This window comes from Chiloscyllium plagiosum, unplaced genomic scaffold (assembly GCF_037043375.1).
Source record: "Chiloscyllium plagiosum isolate Xiang-an unplaced genomic scaffold, Cpla_swu_hap1 HiC_scaffold_13, whole genome shotgun sequence".
In the NCBI taxonomy this organism is placed as follows: domain Eukaryota; kingdom Metazoa; phylum Chordata; class Chondrichthyes; order Orectolobiformes; family Hemiscylliidae; genus Chiloscyllium; species Chiloscyllium plagiosum.
Window position 1 is genome coordinate 59,066,307 of NW_028270151.1, and position 23,065 is coordinate 59,089,371.

Here is a 23,065-nt window from a genome sequence, read left to right on the forward strand (position 1 = left end):
GGATATTCCTGGAAGTACATGCAGGGAAGTTATTTGGGTGGAAGTGAGAAATAAGAAAAGAATAATGGCCTTATTGGGATTGTATTATAGACCCCTAATAGTCAGAGGGAAATTGAGAAACAAATTTGTAAGGAGATATCAATTATCTGTAAGAATAATTGGGTGGGTATGGTAGGGGATTTTAAGTTTCCAAACATTGACTGGGACTGCCATAGTGTTAAGGGTTTAGATGGAGAGGAATTTGTTAAGTGTGTACAAGAAAATTTTCTGATTCAGTATGTGGATGTACCTACTAGAGAAAGTACAAAACCTGACCTACTCTTGGGAAATAAGGCAGGGCAGGTGACGGAGGTGTCAGTGGGGGAGTACTTTGGGACCAGTGACCATAATTCTATTAGTTTTAAAATAGTGATGGAAAAGGATAGACCAGATCTAAAAATTGAAGTTCTAAATTGGAGATATTAGGCAAGAGCTTTCGAAAGCCGTTTGGGGCAGATGTTCACAGGTAAAGGGACGGCTGGAAAATGAGGAGCCTTCAGAAATGAGATAACGAGAATCCAGAAAAAGTATGTTCCTGTTAGGGTGAAAGGGAAGGCTGGTAGGTAAAGGGAATGCTGGATGACTAAAGAAATTGAGGGTTTGGTTTAGAAAAAAAGAAGCATATGTCAGGTATAGACAGGATAGATCAAGTGAATCCTTAGAGTATAAAGGCAGTAGGAGTATACTTAAGAGAGAAATCAGGAGGGCAAAAAGGGGACATGAGATAGTTTTGACAAATAGAATTAAGGAGAATCCAAAGGGAGTTTACAAATACATTAAGGACAAAAGGGTAACGAGGGAGAGAATTGGGCCCCTGAAAGATCAGGCGGCCTTTGTGAGGAGCCCCAGGAGATGGGGGAGATACTAAACAAGTATTTTGCATCAGTATTTATAGTGGAAAAGGACATGGAAGATATCTTGAAAAATGTCCATATTACAGAGGAGGAAGTACTGAATTTATTGAAATGCATAAAAGTGGATAAATCCCCAGCACCTGATCAGGTGTACCTGAGAGCTCTGGATGCTCGGGAAGTGATTGCTGGGCCTCTTGCTGAGATATTTGTATCATCGATAGTCACAGATGAGGTACTAGAAGACAGGAAGTTGGCTAATGTGGTGCCACTGTTTAAGCAAGGTGATAAGGACAAACCAGGGAACTATAGCCCAGTGAGCCTGATGTAGGTGGTGGGCAAGTTGTTGGAGGGAATCCTGAGGGACAGGATATACAGGTATTTGGAAAGTCAAGGACTGATTAGGGATAGACAACATGGCTTTGTGTGTGGGAAATCATGTCTCACTAACTTGATTAAGTGTTTTGAAGAAGTAACAAAGAGGATTGATGAGGGCAGAGCAGTAGATGTGATCTATATGGACTTCAGTAAGGCGTTTGACAAGGTTCCCCATGGGAGACTGGTTAACAAGGTTAGATCTCATGGAATACAGGCAGAACTAGCCATTTGGATACCTGAACTGGCTCGGAGGTGGAAGACAGAGGGTGGTGGTGGAGGGTTGTTTTTCAGACTGGAGGCCTGTGACCAGTGGAGTGCTACAAGGATCAGTGCTGGGTCCATTACTTTTCATCATTTATATAAATGATTTATATGTGAGCAAAAGAGGTGTAGTTAGTAAGTTTGGAGATGAAACCAAAATTGGAGGTGTAGTGGACAGTGAAGAAGGTTATCTCAGATTACAATGGGATCTTGTTCTTGAATTCCCTCCAACAACTTGCCCATCACTGACTGACAACCCTGTCAACCATGGTTGGGACACAGACAGGAATCCTTGGTTGAGGAAAAAGAAAGACATTGCTTGAACGGTAGCATCACCTGAACAGAGGTGGAGAAACTGGGAGAATGGAATGGAGTCCTTTCCAGAAGCAGGGTATGACTGGTGTTTTCAAGGAAACTGTGGGAATCAAGTGGTTATACTGGTTATTGGTGGACAACCAATTCCAGAAATGGAAATAATGAAGTAAAGGAAGGAAAAGGTCAGAGATGGACCAGGGTATCACTAGATTAGTGTCATCATGTTCTTATGTTGTTTTAAAGCAGTTTTTGAAATTACATAAGCAATAAAATAAATCTGTTCAAAGTTTGCATTCAGCTGCAAGCCAGAAGGAACTTTTCACTGCATGTAGAAATTGTACAAGATAACCACAGTACCATTACAAATCTGACAAGGAAACATTTGAATATTCATATTAAATAAATCATAAATTCTCCCAGTACCTCAGCAGATGAATGTTCAGTAGGACAAGCAGTTGTTCAGGTGCCACCTCATATGTGGTGTTAAACAAAATCTTAATTGATTAGATACAGCGGAAGAGAAAAATAATAAAAATGAACAGAAACAAATTCAACTCATGAATAATTGGTTGATAATGTCTTCAGGCACAATGCTGTAAATTGTTACAGTGGCTATGTGCTTTTCACACCTAATACATTAAGTGCTTTTTATTATGAGCATTTAGAATTTTTACTGATTTCAGGATCACATTCCCTAATTGCTTCCTTGATTAATTAGCACCAGTGAGTCAAACTGTCTTTTTATTACCTAGGAATATATAAGTTTTTACCAGTGAGTGTGAGTCCACCCAGTTAGCCATTAAAATTGTGGAAATGTGTTCTTGATAATGGCCTTGAAGACCCTTTAAAGACATAATTATTTACATGACATACGTGGGCAGATAATTGGTTATTTGCATGACATACATGGACTTCACATTAAGCAACTGGTAAATGTTTCAATAAACTACATATATAAATATAAGTGTAGTTACCTTGGGTTTGACAGCTTTTTGGCAAAATGCCTAAATAGTTCTCTTGCAGCCCTTCAATAAAAGGCCTATAAAAAAAACTTCAGGAGTATTGTAGTTTGCAGAGTGCCACACAGCAGAATGAAAAAAATACATACAACTTCCATAAGTTGAGAGGGATGAACTCGAGTGTGGAAGTAGTGATGGTGGTAGTAGGGGTGGGTTGGCAGCAGTGGTGGGGGATGTGTGGTTCACACAGAGCCAAGTCTCAAACAAGAATGCAATAAGTGACCAGGTAACTTGCTTTTAATGATGCGAGTTGGGTACAATAATGAAAAGATCGCCAGGAGAATTGTCCCGCACTTTGTCCAGTAATATTTGGGATTTATGTTTACATCTGGCAAATGAATCTCTGTTTGGTGTCCTATCTGAAAGACAGTAAACTGGATTTAAGTTTCTTATTTTGGTGGAATCCCAGTAGCACACTGGAAACCTGAAAGTAACTGCATTGCACTGGTGGGTGTTTTTTTTAAATCCAGGAACTGCATCACCATCTTGTTTCCAGGTTCACTAACCAATTCCTATGAATGAGCATGACCCATTCAAGTGAATTTCAAATTCAACTATTGCAAAATGTAAAATTTGAATGGATTTTGGAGTTATGAGGTGGATTGAAGAATTACCAGAGTGATGTACAAAGGCTGTATTTCAACTTACTGATGCTTCCCAGCTGGGGGTCATATAGGCCTACATTGAGTTGTTGTAGACTACTAATCTGATGAAGCAGCCTGCTATTGAAACAAAGAAGTATGGCTGGAGGTTTCCCATGAGGTTGGAATCTGGAATGTAGTGACATACTCATGGATTCAATACTATTTACAGTTTAATGATACAGTTGTGTGATCTAGGCACAGTAGTAAAGATGGGTATAGCAACATATCTAACTACACGCTGCCTTCTCAAGCCTACTCCATACTCATTGCTGGTGTAGCCAACCTTCTCTGTCTGTATACTTCCTCAACTCCCAAACTGACCAGCTACACTGTGACTCATCCTCACCATCATATAATTTAATCTCTTTCTCCCATAATTTCAATGATGTTCCATATTCTGATGAAAGTTTATTGATCTGTAAGATCAACTGTGTCTTCCGCTCCACAAATACAACCAAAACTTCTCAATGTTTCCAACATTTTAGATTTTTTCATATTTTCAACATTCATTTAGTTTTGTATAACATTTGCCATCACACTCACTCATTGACCTCTTCTCCCCCATTTCTGTTACGAGAAGGCTGGCAAAACATGAAGCAGTAGTGGATAAGTAACTGACCATAAGAGGGATGGTGGTGAAAGGGACCATAGAAATGACGATTCTATTTAAAGTGCTTCTCTGCTCAACCCACTGTGGAATTATACAATCCCTAAGGAGAGGGTTGGCAGGTGGGGGACTGTAAATTTGGTTGCCATGTTATTGTCAGCATGCCCGTCACCTATCCATTTCTGCTAATATTTTACCAACAGTGAGAGAAACGCTAAGAGGCCTACTGTCCCTTGAGCCTCTTTCATTCCAGTTGACATTGTATCAGTGATACGAAATAACTGCAACATGTAGTGAGATCAACTAGGAGAAGGTGATAATCCAAGATGGAGGACGAGAAAAATTCTGGCTGTAACAGGCTGCTAATGTTTTGAGGTATTTTAGGTTTTGGAGATGATTTCTTCAAATTCCAGAAGCAGCAATTACTGTTTTATATGCTGTTACATCGTTTTGGAACTTGGGAGAAAAAAAAAGTCAATCTTACAGCACTTTTGAAAGGGGGAGGAGTTCAAGACAGAGGATAGAAAAAATTCCAGGCTGTAACAGGCTGCACCTTTTTTGAGGTATTTTAGGTGTTGGAGGTGATTTCCTCAAATTCCAGGAGCAGCAATTACTGTTTTATATGCTGTTGCATCATTTTGGAAATTAGGAGAAAGAACAAGTCAAAACAACAGACAAAGGAAGCACATGGTGAGGTCAGTGCAGGGGAGAGAGAGAGAGAAGGAAACCTACACTGCTAACTGACACAGCAGTGAACCTGCACAGTTACTGCCTTTGCTGTTTGAATTCATGTATCACTGGACTTCGGAGTGCAACTGGGAAAATTAACATACAGTGAAGTTCACAACAAGTCTTGGAGGAACTAGTTTGGGAGAGGTCACAACACAGAAACAGATAACTGAATATTTTAAGCATGGCCTTGCAGTAATTCTGCAGTATTGAGTAGAGTGGGTTCTTTCTTGATTATATGTTGTATTGAGATACGTCTCTTGATTAAACTTAAAAATATAAACCAGAAGTATTAAGTTAGCCTGGAGCAGAGTTTTGTAGAGGAATAAGACAGTTCTATTTTCTGGGTCTTTAGATTGAAAGAAGCAAAAATGGCCTTGAGTAAAGTGATATGCTCTTCTTGTCGGATGTGAGAGTTTTGGGAGAGTTTACATGTACTGAGGATTAATGCTGTTGGTTGTGAATCCTATCAGATCGAATAGATTGGTTGGAGAGACAGTTAGAGGCAATGAGAAATTTACAAGAGTAAGGCGATGTGATGGATGGCAGTTAAAGGAAGGGAGAAAAGTCGCAGATACAATCACATAGATGGGTTAACTCCAGGAAAGGTAAGTGAGGTAGGCAGGTAGTGCAGGAGTCTTCTGTGGCTATCTCCATTTCAAACAAGTATGCTGTTTTGGAAAATGTAATGGGTGATGGATTCTCAGGGGAATGTAGCATGAACAGCCAAGTTTCTGGTATCGAGACTGGCTCTAATGCATTGAGGGGTATGTCGGGTTCCAAGAGATCGATTGTGTTAGGGGACTCTCTAGTCCAAGGCACAGATGGACGTTTCTGTGGCCAGCAGCAAAAAATCAGAATGGTGTGTTGCCTCCCTGGTGCCAGGATCAAGGATGTCTCAGAGCGGGTGCAGAATGTTCTCAAGGGGGAGGGGGACTAGCAGGAGGTCATTGTACACATTGGAACCAAAGACATAGGAAGGGAAAAAGATGAGGTTCTGAAAGGAGAATATAGAGTGTTAGGTTGGAATTTAAAAAGGAGGTCTTCAAGAGTAGTAATCTCTGGATTCCTCCCGGTGATGTGAGCTAGTGAGGGTAGAAATAGGAGGATGCATCAGATGAATGTATGGCTGAGGAGCTGGTGTATGGGAGAAGAATTCAGAATTTTGGATCATTGGAAACTCTTCTGGGATAGATAAACTCAGGGCATGGTTAGGAACATGGGTCTGGGATATCATAGCAGTTTCAGAAACATGGCTCAGGGATGGACAGGACTGGCAGCTTAATGTTCCAGGATACAAATGCTACAAGAAGGATAGAAAGGAAGGCAAGAGAAGAGGAGGAGTCACGTTTTTGATAAGGGATAGCATTACAGCTGTGTTGAGGGAGAATATTCCTGGAAATGCACATCCAGGAAAGTTATTTGGGTGGAAGTGAGAAACAAGAAAGGGATAATCACCTTATTGGGATTGTACTATAGACCTCCTAATAGTCAGAGGGAAATTGAGATACAAATTCATAAGGAGATCTCAGTTATCTGTAAGAATAATAGGGTGTTTATGGTAGGGGATTTTAACTTTCCGAACATAGACTGGGACTGCCATAGTGTTAAGGGTTTAGATGGAGAGGAATTTGTAAAGTGTGTACACGAAAATTTTCTGATTCAGTATGTGGATGTACCTACTAGAGAAGGAGCAAAACCTGACCTACTGTTGGGAAATAAGGCAGAGCAGGTGACTGAGGTGTCAGTGGGGGAGCATTTTGGGGCCAGTGACCATAATTCAATTAGTTTTAAAATAGTGATGGAAAAGGAGAGACCAGATCTAAAGGTTCCTCTGGCAGCTCATTCCATACACTTACCACCCTTTCTGTGAAACATTGCCCCTTGGGTCTCTTTTATACCTTTCTCTCTCACACTAAAGCTATGCCCTCTAGTTCTGGACTCCCCCAACCCAGGGAAAAGATTTTGTCTCTTTATCCTATCTATGTCCCTAATGATTTTATAAAGCTCTATAAGGTCACTCCTCAGCCTCCGATGCTCCAGGGAAAACAGCCCCAGCCTATTCAATTTCTCCCGATAGCTCAAATCCTCCAACCCTGGCAATATCCTTGTAAATTTTTTCTGAACCCTTCCAAATTTCACAACATCCCTCCAATAGAAAGGAGACCAGAATTGCATGCAATATTCCAAAAGTGGCCTAACCAATGTCCTGTACAGCCACAACTGGACCCAGCACTTATCCTTGTGGCACTCCACTGGTCACAGGCCTCCAGTCTGAAAAACAACCCTCCACCACTACCCTCTGTCTTCTACCTTTGAGCCAATTCTGTATCCGAATGGCTAGTTCTCCCTGTATTCTATGAGATCTAACCTTGCTAATGGAATACAATATGGGAAAGTATGAGTTATGTACTTGGCCTGGAAGAATACAAACATGGACGATTTTCTAAATGGAGAAAGGCTTTAGAAATCTGAAGCACAAAGGGATTTGGGAGTCCTAGTTCAAGATTCTTTTAAGGTTAATGTGCATGTTCAGTTGGCAGCTAGGAAGGCAAATGTAATGTTAACATTTATTTCAAGGGAGCTAGAATACAAGAGCAAGAATGGACTTCTGAGGCTGTATAAGGCTCTGATCAGAAAGCTTTGGGAATACTGTCAGCAGTTTTTAGCCTCCTTTCTAGGAAAGGCTGTGCTAGCCTTGGAGGGTCCAATTAAGAAGAACGATCATGGGAATGAAGGGTTTGTCATATGAGAAGTAGTTGAGGACACTGGGTCTGCACTTGATGGAGTTGATCTCATTGACACTTACCAATTACTGAGAGGTCTGGATAGAGTGGATGTGGATAAAATGTTTACATGAATAGAAGAGACGAGGATGCTCAGAGTGAAGGGATGAATGTTTAGTACTGAGATGAGGAATTTTTTCACCAGACGATGGTGATTCTGTGGAATTCATTGCCAAAGAAGGCTGCGGAGGCCAAGTCACTGAGTGTCTTTAAGACAGGGATAGAATCATACAGTGTGGAAGCAGGCCATTCAGTCACACCAACCCTCTGAAGAGCATTCTCCTCAGACCCACCTCATCCCAATAACCCTACATTTACTATTGATTAACCCATCTAACCTGCAGATCTTTGGATTGTGGGAAGAAAAGGCCCTCCTACAGGAAACTCACACAGACACAGGGAGAATGTGCAAACTTCACACAGTTGCCCAAGTCTGGAATCAAACCTGAGTCCCTGGCACTGTGAGGCAGCAATGCTAACCACAGAAACGCCATGCCGTCCAGATACCTCAGCTCTTAATTAGTAAGGGGATCAAGGTTTACGGGGAAAAGGCAGGAGAACGGAGTTGAGAAACATTTCATGATTGATTGGTGGAGTAGACTTGATATGCTAAATGCCCTAACTCTGCTCCTCTATCATATGGTCTTTATGGTTAACCTAATTCTCCAAGAACCTGAGTGCCTGGCTGCATTATAGAACTTTTGTTTTCTCTTTTGCTTTCTGTTATTAAATATTTTTTGATACTGTAAGTTACAGTTCTTTTAGCAGAGCAAAAAATGATACCAGTGAACTCAGTCTTAGATGAGAATAATATGTTACTAAACAAAACACAACTCATTTACATTTAAAATTTTAACTCATTTACATTTAAAATTCCCCAAACCTTTAGGCAGATTCAACAGATTTATTGAATTTGCACCAATAAAATGTGGAACAAGGATAATCTATATCCCATGCCTTACTTCTGTTTTAGGGGGAGATGACGATAGAGTGATAATGTCATTTTATTAATAATCAGAAGGCCCAGAAAATACTCCAGGAAGAAGGGTTCAAATCCCATTGTGGTATCTGGTGAAATTTAAAACTCAATGAATAGCATCTGGAGTTGAAAGTGAGTAATGATGACCATAAAAGAATGATTAATTGTCATAAGAGTCCTGCTGGTTCACTAATGTTCTGGCCTGCGTGTGACTCCAGACCTACAGCAATGTGATTGATTCTTAGTTGCCGTCTGAAATGGCCTAACAAGCCACTCAGTTCATGAGCAACTAGGGAGAGGGAACATATGATGATTGCCTCCCATCAGAGGATTGTTATGACATGGAGACAGGCAGACAGATCAAATCAGCCTCCCTACTCCTTGTCTTTGCAACATAATAAAATTAAATGACTCTCAAAATAGACCCCAATAAATGACTTCTTGAATAACCAGAAACCCAGAGTTTGTGAATAGTCAATCCGAGCCACCAGGCTGATAGCTCAATCAAAAGACTTAACAATTTATTTATAAGAAGACAAACAACAAAGCAAAGTTAAGGCAATCTGATTAACGTATAAGACTTAAATTCAATCCCCTTTAATTCTCATCCCATTCTCACGTGAAGACAGAAAAAAGGCACAGTTAGGGAATAAATGAAAAGGGAAAAATAAATGAGATGTAACTGACCAATTCACTTAAGCAGTCTCCATGATCCATAACATCACCCACGTATTGCATTATATCTTGCTTGGCTTCTAACAATACCGATGCATGCAATTATCTTCCAGTAGGCTTTGAGGAATATTCATTTAATTCTTATATCTGAGAATCTATTCTCCAACTTTTTAATAAGTCAATAGTGACAGGACTACCAGGGAGCAATCAAACCTCCATCCTGTAGCTTGACAGGCACAATCTTTCTGACCCAAACATTGTGCCAAAAAAAGTTCACACTCTGGCCTCTCCCTGAGAAACTGTCCGTATACCCACGAGATCCCAGTTGACATTCAATATGTACCATCTACTTGAGCATAAGGCCTCTCCAGAACATCTATGGAACACTTTTTAACAAAAAACAACGTGCAATTAATTTTCAAGCCAGGCCTCAAATCAAATAACAGCTTTTTTTTCCTCTTTTTTTCTCTTTTTTTAAACGCATGCTGTTACTCGCAGTCCAAAGGTCGCCTTCAGCTCTCAGCTCACAGTTAAGAGGCCAAAGTCAAAAGTTATAAAGAAAAGACAATGTGAAGATCAATAAAGCTTCAAACAGAATAAAAAGAGAAGCTCTGAAATATTCGCCATTTGCCTTCAGTGTCAGTTGCATCTCTATCAAATTTACTTAACCAGCATGTCCAATTTGAGTCTTCTGCCATTTTGATTTCTTTTTAATTTGAAGTTAACAGTATGGGATGGCTATAACATATCTTGTTTCCAAATATTGTCCCTTTGAATACCTGAATATTTAAACTGTTAAGCGAAGTATGATTTTTCCCTTTCCTTGGAAATATTATTTCAATCTTTTCCATCGCCACATTCTCATTTTGACTGATGCTTAGCACTTTACCCACCAAAATCCTTTCTGCCTCACTGACTACTTGCGGTCAAGTGCATTCCTTTCACTGAACTTCTTCATATTTCTGTGCACTAACTAATCCATTCTGCAATTTCCTGAATTCTTCCTCGTGAAATTTTCCATGTCCTCTAATTTAGAACATCAGCCAAAAATTATCTTGTGTTCTGGTGAATTCTGGATCCAGAAATTTGAGATCAGTGTTGGCAAGTTATGTTTTAAATGTATTCATCGTCACAGAGTTTAATAAGTTCACATCTACAAATATTTGGTACCAAACCATAAAGTTGGAGATTTACATTTAGATTTAGAAATAGAAGAGACTACATCCTTCACCAACTCTTGCTGGATGAAGTAATTATGGTAAGATTCTGGAATACCTACTGCAATATTACATGCTTAACATTGAAACATTGCACAAAATATTTCACCACACAAGACTTTTCTTTAAGTGCAACCTTGCTTATTATCATAATCCAGTGTAGCTTAAACTTCATGATTGTTGTACTAAGAGGGAAACATTAAAAGTTTTGACTATTCGTATGTATCCAATTAACCCCGTGTCATTTGGTGATAAAAAAATCACTTGACGTATTATTAAATAAAGTTGGGGGAAAATATATTAACTTGCTTGGAGCCTACTGTAAACATTTGCAAAAGAAAGAACCTGCATTTATTTCTAACCTTTCACAATAATACCAGTTCTCTGTCAACAAGATAAAATCACTGTAACTGAAATGCAATGGATAGTTTACACTCATCGAGGTCCCACAACAGTATGCTCTTTCAGTTGCTTATAATGGGAAGAGTACATCCAAAACAAAACTTTTATTGTTAGAACAATCTTGCATGTGCTAATAGCTACACTAACAATCAATTTGACATAAGCAAAGAAGCTTTATATATGGCTCATTTACACTTGCTAGAAGCAACATGCAGTCACACACACAGTGACCCGTTCCAGCCTGAGAACTGGAATACCTTCAAGCTTTGTGTCTTTTTGATTTACCAATACATTTGGGAAGCCTGTTTTGAAGAGAGATTGTAAAGGCAGAGGTGCTGAAGACTATGGATGGGGAGCTAGAAAGTTAAAACAGTTTAACAATAGAAGGGAAGTGGCCAGTTCTCCCAGCTCAGTGTGCTTTAGATTGTTTTTTTAGCTGTGGCAGTCACAAGATGTTTTGTTGCAAGCTTCAGTAAAGGATTCTTAACTGACTTTCTCTGAAATCTTTATGAATGTTGTTCCCTCCCGTCTGTAAGAATCTGTGTTTGAATTCACCTTTTTGCGAAGGGGTGTGTTGGTCGGATGTTACTATTGTGGAGCAGTTAATTATTTAACAATTAAGTTTTCTAATAGTTAAGTTATTCCAAATTCTGCTTTCTTTTGTTCAGATTTCAACTGTAGTGTTTAAATCATTTTCTGTTTTGCTTTAGGCAAAGTGGTTTGACCCAGTTGGATCACACTTGGAACACACACTTCACATATGTCTTTAAAATAACAAAAAGCTAGCATCTAGGATAACTTGTTAAAATATTTTCAGGGGGTCTAGCCTGGTCCATACATCTTCTTGCTGAGATATTTGTATCATCAACAGCCATGTGTAAGGTAGCGGAAGATTGGAGGCTGGCTATTGTGGTGGCATTATCTAAGAAAGGCTGTCAGGAAAAGCCAGGGAGCTATAGACCAGTGAGCCTGACGTCAGTGGTGGGTAAGTTGTTGAAGGGGATTCTGAGGGACGGGATTTACGTACATTTGGAAAGGCACAGACTGAATAGGGATAGTCAACATGGCTTTGTGTGTGGGAAATCGTGTCTCACTAACTTAATTGAGTTATTTGAAAAAGGTGACAAAGAAGATTGATGAAGGCAGAGTGATAGACATTGTCTATATGGACTTCAACAAAGTGTTTAACAAGATTCCACATGGTAGACCGGTTGGCCAGGTTAGATCACATGGGAGCCAGGGGAGCTAGCCAATTCATTACAAAATTGGCTTGAAGGTAGGAGACAGAGGGTGGTGGTAGAGGATTTCTTTTCAGACTGTATGTCTGTGACCAGCAGTGTGCCACAAGGATTGGTGCTGGGTCCTGTAGTGATTGTAACAAGGTCAGCCAGGTGGATCTAATAGATTATAAATTCCCTGATTGAGGCTGTTAATGTGATCCAGTCAGGGAGCCCCAGCTGACAGATATGAACAGGAGTGTTTGGGCTGTCCTGGAGATGGCTAGAAGCTGTGTCAGAGCAGACCGAGAGCCAAAAGGAGCATGGTGCAGACAGAGAGCGGCAAGGGGCGCAGGGACTAGCTGCCTTAGAGTGGCTGGAAGGTGGGAGGGATGGGTGGCTTGCTAGGTTGCTGGGGGGGTTCTGCATTGTATGCATTGTTTCTTATCTAATTGGACTGGACCGTCTTGTATGTATTTGTGACTGTTACTGTTTTGTGATGACTTTGGGATTTGAAGTTTGTCCTCATTTCCCTGAAAACTGGTTGAACGGTGGGGTTTGGGGTCTGGCTTTGCTGCTTCTCTCCCTTATAAATTGCTGTTTCTCTGTATACAGCTGTTAATGTTAATTGATTGTAAAATGGATTGTTTAATAATTTTTGTTTAAAACAGGAGATTCAGAATCTCCTCAGTTTAGGGAAATGGAAAAAAAAAACAGGAGTGTTAAAAGTTCTGTTCACTCTGAAAGCTGGCTCTGAGGAATCTGGATCAGTGTCAAGTATTTTCCACCTGTAAATAAAGGGTTATTTGATAATGGTATGCTGGCCTTTGTGGAGTTATTTTAGGTGGTGCATATATGGAATGAGCTGCCAGAGGAAATAGTGGAGATGAGTACATTAACAACATATAAAAGGCATCTGGATGGGTATAGGAATAGGAAGGGTTCAGAAGATAGAACATAGAAAATAGAAAAGCACAGAACAGGCCCTTTGGTCCACAATGTTGTGCCGAAGTTTAATCCTAATGTAAAGTATAGTAACTTAATCTACGCACCCCTCAATTCACTGCTATCCATGTGCATGTCTAGCAGTCGCTTAAATATCCCCAATGACTCTGCTTCCACCATCACAGCTGGCAACGCATTCCATGCATTCACAACTCTCTGCGTAAAGAACCTACTCTGATGTCTCCTTTATACCTTCCTCCTAATATCTTCAAACTACGACCCCTCGTACCATTCAATCCTGGCATGGGGAAAAGTCTCTGGCTATTGACTCTATCTATTCCACTCATTATTTTGTACAACTCAATCAGGTCTCCTCTCTTCCTCCTTCACTCCAGAGAGATAAGTCACAGCTTATTCAACCTTTCTTCATAAGGCAAGCCCTCCAGTCCAGGCAGCATCCTGGTAAACCTTCTTTGCACCCTCTCCAAAGCCTCTGTATATTTCCTATAGGAGGGCGACCAGAACTGGACACAATATTCCAAGTGTGGTCTCTTCAGGGACTTGTAGAGCTGCAGCAAAACCTCGCAGCTCTTAAACTCGATGAAAGCCAAAACACCATATGCTTTCTTAATAACCCTATCCACTTGGGTGGCAACTTTGAGGGATCTATGTACTTGCACACCCAGATCCCTCTGTTCCTCCACAGTACCAAAAATCCTGTCTTTAATCCTATATTCAGCATTCGGGTTCGACCTTCCAAAATGCATCACTTCGCATTTATCCAGGTTGAACTCCATCTGCCATTTCTCAGCCCAGTTCTGCATCCTGTCAATGTCACGCTGCAGCATGCAGTAACCCTCTATACTATCGACAACACCCCCAACCTTTGTGTCATCTGCAAATTTACTAACCCACCCCTCACCCTCCTCATCCAAGTCATTTATAAAAACTACAAAGAGCAGAGGCCCAAGAACAGAGCCCTGCGGGACCCCACTCAACACTGACCTCCAGACAGCGTACCTTCCATGTACAACCACTCTCTGCCTTCTGTCAGCCAGTCAATTCTGAATCCAGATAGCCAAATCTCCCTGTCTCCCATAATTCCTGACTTTATGAATGAGCCTACCATGGGGAACCCTATCAAATGCCTTGCTGAAATCCATATACACTACATCCACTGCTCGACTGTCGTCAATCTGTCTTGACACCTCCTCAAATAACTCAATGAGGTGTATGAGGCATGACCGGCCCCTCACAAATCCATGTTGACTGTCTATAATCATACTATGTTTGCCAAATAGTCATAAATCTTATCCCTCAGAATTCTTTTTAAAACTTTGCTGACCACAAACAAAAGACTGACTGTTCTGTAATTGCCAGGGATTTCCCTATTACCCTTCTTGAAAAGAGGAACAACATTCGCCTCCTTCCAATCCTCCAATGCGATTCCTGTGGAGAGTGAGGAGGCAAATATCCTCGCCAGCGGCTTAGCAACCTCCTTTCTCGCTTCGCGGAGCAGCCTGGGATAAATCTGGTCTGGCCCTGGGGACTTATCAATCTTAATGTTTTCCAAAATTTCTAGCACATCAACTTCATCAGTCTTGATCTGGTCAAGACTGTATCCCAGCTCCTCTAAGTTTTCATTTACAACAAGTTTGAGGAACATGGGCCAAATACTGACAAATGGGACTAGGTCAGATTGGGATGTCTGTTTGGCATGGATGAGTTGGACTGAATGGTCTGTTTCTATGTGTATGATTCTGTGTCTGTAACTTTATTAGGTCATACAGCCCAAAAATTCTGTTCCATCATTCAAATAGACCATGCCTTTAATTCATTTTATGTCTTTGTCTAACAATGACTTATTGATCCCAGTCTTGAATATCACTGAATCTATGATTTTTTAAAAATCTTTTTAAATACATCTGTCAGAACACTGCTTAAAGTTCTAATTTCAGGGGAGATTGAGTCAGGTTTCTGACAGTGCAATACTCTTTTGGAAATGGAGTGTCTACCTAAATTACCACCTCAAATGACTTTACTAAAGCAGAACCCACAGCTTTATCACCTACAGATGACCTTTGGGATGGTCTCCAACTGAACCCTGATGGGTACAGCGAGTATATAAGAAACCCAGGTCTTGCTCAATGCAATGTGGTGTGCTTCAGTTTCTGGGTGTTTTGAATGGTGCTCCATTATTTACAATCATCAGCAAACATCCTTTCTGACATTAGATCGGTGGAAGTTAATTGATGAGCAGTTAAATATATTGAGTCTAATATACTACTGCTGTAGGAGTTCTTCAGGATAATATCCTGAGGTTGAGATTATTGGCCCACTATAATGATAACCATCTTTCTTTTTTGCTAGCCATGACCATAACTAGTGGAGAGTTCACCCATCTGTTTCCATTGATCACATTTGAATAAATATTGCATTGGAGTCATTCACACTCCACCTGTTGAATTCAGTTCTTTTGTCTGTGACTAAGACTGTAATTAGTTTTGGAGCTGAGTGATTCTGTCAGAATCCAAACCAAACAATACAAGCAGGTTATCGTGTGTAAGTCTTGCTTGATCAAACTGTTGATCACACCTTTCATTACTCTGCTGTTGTTCAAGGGTAGGCAGAGGGAGCAGTAAAAGGCAGGATTGGATTTGTCCAGCATTTTGTGGACAGGACTTCTTTGGGAAATTTTCCACATTGTCAGGTAGAAACAATTTGCTGTATAAAGTACCTTCAACTGTTTCTTGATGTTATGTAGAGTGAACTAAAATTGTTGTGTAATGCCAAGAATCACAGGAGGAGACTAAGGTGTTCACTAGCTACTTCTGGATGAGAATGTTTTCTTTTAAACAGATGTGTTAGGTTCTTTCATCACTGAGAATGGAAACATTTTTAGAATCTCCTTAACTATGAAGTTGTTTAATTGTTGGCAACCATTTAAACTGGATAATTGCAGAGCTTTGATCTCATCCATTTGTTCTAGGATTGCCTGTTCTCTCTAGTGCCACACAAATATTTAAACAAGCAAAAATCACTTAAAGTAGTGACATAGGTTAATATTGAATAAAACAAGCTCAGCAACTAAAATTTATTTCTAGAGGAATGGAATTGGAAAGTAGAGAAGTTATGATAAACGTGTATTGGGCCTCAGTTGAACCGCTCTTGGAAAACTATTCACCATATCATGGAATAAATTTTGAAGCACTGGGGAGAGTATAGAAAAAAAATTGCAATGATAATGCCAGAAGTGTGAGGTCTGCTTTTATCTTGAAAAGGGACAACTGTGGGTGACCTATGAAAGGGCATCAACATGATGAACAATTTTGCTTGAGTGATCAAAGATAGATTACTTCCAGTTATGAGGAGCAAACTGATGAGTGGCAGAAGCCTTCGAAGGGTGGAAATTGAGAGAGAGAGTATCCTTTCCGACCACAGCTGATGAATTCATTACACAAACTCCTGACTGAGGCCAAGGATGGAGACAATGCAGTCCATTCTTTCACCAGAGCCATGGAGGAGCAGACAATGGGACTCCTCAAGAGCCTGATGCTTGGATAAATGTGGGAGCCCTGCAGTACACTCCAGATACAGTGTGCCACATAATAATTGCATTCTGCACATCTAGAGCAGGCCAAAAGGAGATGTGGTGGATGGTGAAGAGCTGGGACAATGTCAGCAGTCTTCTGAGAGGGAAGATGAGGATATTGCATCCTTTGAGGGACTTGTGTTTTCAGAGGTGGAGGAGTGGGTGTTGGCTGGAGGGACTTGTTTTTTCAGAGGGTGCAGATGCCGTTTTTTTGCCTACAGAAGACAAGAGGGGGAATGAGTTGGAAAATGAGAAAGAAGATTGGGCATTGACCGAGATGGTAATGGGAGAGCAGTGCAATACTTGGCAATGAACTTTACTTGGTTTCTGGGACAAGGAAGACTGGCATGACCTCAGGGTGGAGTGGTCTCTATCTTCACCCACTAGACAAAGGAGTGTTCAGCACTCCATCAGATATCATGGCCCTTTCAGTCCTATTGTAGGAATGATTTCTCTTGCAGTGAGACAAAGGGAAGGACGAGTGAGATGAAAGAGGCTGGCACAGTGTTGGTGCTGGGAGGAAAAGTGGCTGAATAGAAAGCACAGCAGATAGGAAGGCTATGAGAGTGATTGAGGAAAACCACTGCTTACAACAGTTGAAGTGGTAGGTCATGAGCTGTGGTGAGACGTCATTGCCGTGGCAGAATTAGACTGAGTGTGAGATAGCAGAGAGAAGATAGTGGCACTTACCTTTGCAGAGTGCAAAAGGTCAGTAACCTTGTGGCATTTCAAGCCATTCCTCTGGATCATGGACAGTGCACTGACCCAGTGACAACCTAGGCTGGAGTGCTGTGATCTCCTTTGGAAGTCCTGAGGAAGGAGGACAAGTCTTCTTGTCCACAACACCCTCCATATGCAGCTCCCTTTCACTAATTTGCCTCTCAGCCATTTTTGGGGTAACTTCACACATTGCAACTGAAGGGCTATTCCTGGCTTGTAGTGTTGAACTGATATCCAGCTTGGCTTTAAATATGGTTCCTGCAGCAAGAGACCAACTGCATTTTAGGGAAATTCAACAGTATGTTTTATATTGTGATTTAGATCTTGTCAACTGTCTTTTACATTAAGATAGTTTTTCTTAATTTTTTCCTTCATGTAATGTAATTTTTTTTCTGTTATTAAAGGAAATCTGCATTCTCATATAAATGTCATAATAACTAATTGCCAAGTTAGCTAACTGAACAAAATGGTATGCTTTGCTCTATAAGGCAGATTTCCTTTCGGGAACACAGCTGTGCAGAAGTGCCTTTAGCTGAGAAAGTAAGAGTATTAAATAAGATTTCATTAATCATAACTAACCTCATGGAGTTTTGCTTTTTGTTTAGGTTCTACCATGAATTATAGAACACACTACCATCTCTCCTTCACCTGTTGTCATTTAAACTCTTCTGACTTCGAATCAGATTTATGTGAATCCATGCCTTTCTATTTAAGGGTGAAAATTCTTGATTATAAAGCACATATAGGCTTTCGAATATTTTCTATGCCTTATGTTGGAAAGTTGAGTGTATTTTTTGATGAATATACCACTGGGACCATATAGTCAAACTTCAGTCAGCTGTAAGTAATGTTTTCTCAGTCAAGGCTGTCTATCGGATAATACAGTGACATTTGTTCCTGTGTGTAATTTGAAATTCACAAACATCCAATGATATAAAAGCCTGCATGCCAAAATGATTGATCTTGATCAATCTAGGAAAACTTTGAGGCTTGTCTTCTACTGATCTATTCCATTGATCTGTGCATGTGTGTAATTCTTCAGTCATTGGTTTTCATTGGCTGTGACCTGTTTTGGCACAGTTTCTGAAAGTAACTTGCTTGCTTACAATAAAGCATTTGGTTTTAAATGCCAGGTACTGCACATGCCTGTGAGGTGTCTTTGCTCCACAGTACTGGCATGGACTTTTAATCTCTGTGGTCTGTCCTACCCAGTGCTTTAGCTTATTCAGTATGTCTTTTGTTGTTTTAGTACCTTTAGAAATGAATAGATCCTATTGATCTCCTGTACCATGTATACCTTCTCCTCCTAGGATCAGTTTTGCTTCCAGACTTTGTCTTCACTCACGAACTGAATAACTTTATCTAGAGTTAGGCCTTCTTTGGACTGTAATAATTCTGACTAAGACTCATCAATAAAACCTTCAATAATCTAGTTCCATATGAATTCGGGCTTTATTTTATCCCAAGTCATGTCTCTCAACTTGCATGTTGAGATGATTAATTAAATAATTGCTGGATTCACCCAATGGAAAACTGGACAAGACAGATCCCAGAGTCAAATTTAGCTTCATGGATCATATGTTTAATGTCTGCAGTGTGGGTACCATGTTGGGTCAGTCACTGAACATATTTACCTGACGATGCCAATGTTGTTTTCATCAAATAGCACAAGTTTATTATACAAAGAAAATAAGCAAAATGACAATTCAGAAAGATCTTAATATAAGCAACAATTAGATTCAACCATTTACCCAGCAATATCCTTCATAGTCACTCAATCTCATTGAAATATCCCTCCGATCCTAACATTTGAATTTCTTATTCACATGACACTGTCCAGCCTTTTTCAATGCACTCACAGACATGGATTTGCTGGCTGGCCGACATATATTGCCCATCCCTAGTCACCCTGAAAGTCAAATTTCCTCTAACTGTTGAAGCAATGTGAGATTTTTACCAAATCTCAGAGCCTAGAAACATCTATAACCTAACCCTCGCAGACTGGAAACTTCTACAAACGAGAAAAGCCTCACAGCGTTGAGCCACAAGCTAAACAACTGCCCTTCTATGAGGATAAGTTATCTTCTTCTGAGCTTAACTTAGTAGTGGCCCCTGACCATCTGTTTCTGTATCATTGAAACTCAACTGTGTAAACATTCAGCAATTAATTCCCCAGGTAGTTGATTGAGACTTTTAACTTAAGTCACATGCTTTTTTTTGGATAAACTGACTGGTTCATTGTTCAAACTGACTTTCTGATCTTTGTTCTAAAAAAAACTGCACCAAACTGATAATTAAAATCTGTTTTTCCTTCTGGAAATAAAATTCCTTTTGGAATAAAATTTCCTGAATATTAATAATATACTACAAACCAATACAATAATAATTGTATTACTGCAATTGCTTACAGATTGCATGAGGCCTGCTTTAATTACGGCAGAAACTGTTAGGAACATACTAAGCTTAGGTCTGTCTCTGATCAACTCCTTTTCTCTGATCACAAACTGTGACATGGACACAGTGTGCAATGCTTACAGCATTGAATTAAATGTTAACTCTTTCAGACCAGTATGCTACAAGTTCTGTTTTACCTAAAAATCAACATGAAGTTATAATTAAGCATCCAGTAGAACTTCTCTATCATAATTCCAGATTACTCATAAACCTGTGCAGTTCAAGAGAGGTCCCCCAGTATCTGCAGTGGTACTGAATGCGGGGTAGATCGAATTTACCATCTGGAGAGAGCTTGGTCTTGGAGGCAGCGCTGGCAATGACATTGTGGCTTTATCAGATCTGGAGCATGGTAGCAGAGGGGAGCCCGGAATGGGGACTGTGGTGGTAGGCAGAATTAAATCTCGTTGCGTAGCAGCGGCTGGGGGCCTGGATCATGATTTTAACAGTTGGAGGTTGAGGCCAATGAGGGAAGAGTGAGCTCAGCTCAGTGGTGTGGGAGATTCTCATGACAACTGTGGCAGCTGAGAGAACAGGCTGCCTAAGGTCTCCCAGAGAGCGGGCCAAAGTGGAGGAGATCGAGCCTTTGTAGAGAGTGAGCTCAGCATGCCTAAGCACTTAGGAAAGACTGTTGAACTTTGAACTTTATTTCTTTAATTTCTACTTTATATTAAGAGGGACTAGAATGTTTAACTTTTAATTTTGGGTTTTTTTTACTTTGTACCTAAAGTTTTATATCTCGGTTTCTTCATACCTATGATGGCACCATGATTGATGATATTGTGGACTTCTCACAGTACTCAAGTACTTGACAATAAAATCTAATTCTAACTGCAACTGACTGAGTTACCTTCTGATTGCAACCCCAATTGTCTTAATTGTCCTTTTAAAAACTTAATTTTACTTTGTTCTGGGATTGACTTAGGTGCTATGTTGATAGGATCTTATCTATAGATTCCTCTTGCTACAAAAGGTTTAATTTTATGTTGAGTTCTTTGCCTACCCCATGGGGTAAGCCAGCCCTTATGGTATCCACCTTGCATTAATTTTTCCATTCCAACTAGAATTGTTTTTTTAAGCCAATTGTTCACTAAATCAATCCTAGGTCTCTACGCCAAACCTGGAGATATTCATGTTTTCCTTTGAGTAGTTGGAAACATTCCAGCCCAAAGCCTGTCTTATTTGTGAAAGAAACTTGCAACACTCAGACCATTTACTTTGAACAGTCTTTTGGTCTTGCAAAACATTCAAGAACATAAAATTTGTTCATTTCGTAAGTTTGGGTAAGTTACAGCAAACTGTACAGAAGTCTGTATTCACCCCTTAGTCAATCATACCATGTGTTCTGATAGACCATACATTAGTTATATAGCTATTAATGTTTTCATCACTACATTGTCAGACTGCCATAGTACTCTGACATATAATAGAGCAGATTGTTTCTCTTATTTTTTCTTCCCATAAAATATTTTATGGGAATACTTTGAGGAAATTTGGACATTGAGGATCTCCTTTGCTATGTCTATTACAAGAATGTCCAATTTTCTGTCTGTTTAAATGAATGGCAGAAAACTGAGTGGTTTTCTTATAAGTGACAGATTTACCTGCCTAATTCAAATGATTAATTACACTCAAATTGTACTAAAAGAAAATCTGCCCCAATATCAGTATATTTTGATTTACTAGTTTTGCACAGTACACGCATGTATCAATAATTCTGACACAGAAACATAGAGAATAGGATCAAGATTAGTCCATTTGACCTTTCAAGATGCTCTGCCATTCAAGATGATCATAGCTTAAAATCCAATGCCATGTCCTGTTCCTGCTTTCTCCTTTTTATTCCTTTAGCTCTAAGAATTAAATCTAACTCCTTGAAAACCTCCTATGTTTTGGGCTCAATCATTTACTACTCTCTGGGTGAAGACATTTCTCATCTCAGTCCAAAATAATCAACCCACATCCTTAAACTATGATCCCTGGTTCTGCACTCCCTGGTCATCAGGGACCTCCTTCCATTATTTATTCTGTCCAGTCTTGGTGAAATTTTATATGCATCTGAGATGCCCCCTCATTCTTCTAAATTGTAATGAATATTGTACTAACCACCTAGGCTTTCTTCACACATCAGTCCTGCCATTGCAGGAATCAGTCTGGTAAAGCTTTGATGTGCTCCCTCTACAGCCAGAACATGTTTCCCCAAATAAGAAGACCAAAATTGTACAGGATGCTCAAGGTATGGTCTCATCAAGGCCCTACACAGTCGCAAGATAGCCCTGCTCCTTTACTCAAATCATAGAATGGTTGAATCATTGCTGTGCAGATAGAAGCCATTCAGCCCATCAAGTCTGCACCATCCCTCTGAAGAACATCGCCTGAGACCCAACTCCCCCATTCTATTCCTATAACTCTGCACTTACAATGGCTATTCCACCTAACCTGCACATCCCTGGATAATATGGAACAACTTAGATTGGCCAAGTCACACTGAAACATCTCTGTACCCTACTCACAGTTCACCTTTCTACATAACTTTGTATCATCTACAATGTGAAGTTATTATATTTAGTTCCCTCATCTGAATCATTAATAAATATTGTGAATAGCTAGGGTCCAAGCACTGATCCCTGCTAATCATTGGCTGCCACTTAGGAAGAGATCCATTTGTTCCTACTCCTTTTTCTCAGTCTACCAACCAATTCTCTATCCAGGTCTATACACTATCCCAATCCCATATGCTTTTATTTTATATAATCCCTTATGTGGGACTTCATCAAAAGCTTTCTGAAAGTTCAAGTAAACCACATCCACTGGCTCCCCCTAATCAACTCAACTAAGTAGATTCTTGGAAAATTTGTTATATATGATTTTCCTATCATAAAACCATACTGACTCAGTCTGATCCTTTCACTGTTTATCAAATGCTCTGCTATTAAATATTTTAGAAAGGATTCTAGCATTTTTCCAACTAACGGCTTCAGGCTAACAGACCTTTTCAAGTTCTACTAATCATAAAAGAAAATTTCCTAAAAATAATCTTGATGTGGAGGAGCTGGTGTTGGATTGTAGTGGACAAAGTTAAAAATCGCACAACACCAGTTTATAGTCCAACAGGTTTATGTGGAAGTACCAAATGTGCTTCCAAACAAACCTGTTGGACTATAACCTGGTATTGTGTGATTTTTAAAAATAATCAGGCAAACACTATTTGAAATGAACTGAAGATTCCAAAAGAATT

At 39.9% G+C, this 23,065-nt stretch overlaps 1 protein-coding gene across 1 annotated transcript in view; it reads left to right on the plus strand.

Moving 5' to 3' along the window:
- The window catches only part of ppm1lb (protein phosphatase, Mg2+/Mn2+ dependent, 1Lb), a 173,410-nt gene that overhangs the window by 142,726 nt on the left and 7,619 nt on the right, over positions 1-23,065 (plus strand). The gene's annotated exons all lie outside the window — the stretch shown is intronic.